Here is a 1,389-nt window from a genome sequence, read left to right as displayed (position 1 = left end):
TAGTACTGTTCTATTAGGGGCCAGCCGTTCTGCAAAATGTGGAACGCACGCCACTGGTATCCATGTTTTTGCTGATCCACAATTTGTAGACCTCAAAACAGGCAATGGTTGTGTGCATGAGCCCTTTTTTTCCTTTTTGGCCAAATAATATATGTGAGCTCTAGCATTTTTTTTTTTTTTTTTTTTTTTTTTTTTTTTCATGCCTTGGATTTTTCTCCCCCCTTCTGATATCACTTTCTCTTAGCACAGTCTGTATTCTCCCATACTGCACTAAGAGGAAGTGATATCAGAATTTAAAAAAACACCACACACATTGCCACTTTGCCAGGCAAAAATATTAATGTAAACGGAAATGGCAGAAAATGAATTGAGGGCACAAACATCTACATCTGCCATTTCAAAAACATGCTATTGACCCAAAAATGTACCTCACATGTGATAAAATGCCATTACGAAAAAACTCTTGTTTGTGCTGTCTTTCTGCCCCATAAACTGCCAGGTATCTAGAGCTGGTGCTTTTTTTGCTTAAAATAATCACTGCAAAAAAAAGGCCAGTAAACAAAAGCAAAAAAAAAGCAAAATGCCAAAAAAGTGCCAAAAATAATCTGTATGTGACACAAGCCTTAAAAACAACTGTGTAAATGTATTATGTGTACTTTCCACTTCAAAGCTTATTGAACAATAAATGAAACAAAATAACAATACACCTAAAAACAAGTCCTCAGGCAGTAACATCAGTGAGAAAAGCCAGACCTTTAAAGGGTTAAATCCTTTTTTTCCCCCCATAAATATGGAAATTAGTTGCAGAAAAGCATCCTGGGTATGAGCTGCAACTTGAAGCCCTCTCACCTTAAGTGAAAAGAGACATGCTCATGGGGCACTCCTGGTCATTCAGTGTTAGGGACCAACCATCCTTTTCTTGGGGTTGAGCTACTGATCAATGAATGTTTAATGAGGTCAGTACTGCTAACACCACAGACAACACATGAGCATCACTAGTGTGCAAGCACTGGACTGGTGCAATTTTTGGAAACCCTTATTCTGTGTTTAAAAATAGGTTTATGTTTTTTGATAAACATTTCTTCTAAAGAATGTAGGTCCAGGTCTGCCCATGACTGGTGGTTTTTGGCTTATGCTTCTTTAACAGAATAGCCTGCTGGATGTTACCTTGTGCCTGCTGGCCTAATTACCTAGAATGGGAATCGGCTGCTACCTGGTAGCTTCTCTGCATTTTAACTAAGATCAAGTGTTGTATCGAGAGGTGCCCCGGGTACCCGGACCCTCGGCCTCTGGTGGAAGCTGTAGTTTATAGCTGCAGTAGAAGCCAGTGCTGCTATTGGGGGGACGGCTTAGGGCTCTTTCACACCTGCGTTGTTGTCTTCCGGCATA

The 1,389-nt window shown here is 40.2% G+C and overlaps 1 non-coding gene across 1 annotated transcript; it reads left to right on the top strand.

The window, feature by feature from the left end:
• Positions 1 to 907: 907 nt before the first annotated feature.
• On the top strand, positions 908 to 1,034 carry LOC121003000. The gene has a single exon (XR_005779397.1). It is a non-coding gene; the product is annotated as a U4atac minor spliceosomal RNA (small nuclear RNA).
• The last annotated feature ends 355 nt before the right edge of the window (positions 1,035 to 1,389 follow it).

Source organism: Bufo bufo, chromosome 5 (assembly GCF_905171765.1).
Source record: "Bufo bufo chromosome 5, aBufBuf1.1, whole genome shotgun sequence".
In the NCBI taxonomy this organism is placed as follows: domain Eukaryota; kingdom Metazoa; phylum Chordata; class Amphibia; order Anura; family Bufonidae; genus Bufo; species Bufo bufo.
Note: the sequence above shows the minus strand (reverse complement) of the source record. Positions and strands in the feature narration are given on the sequence as shown.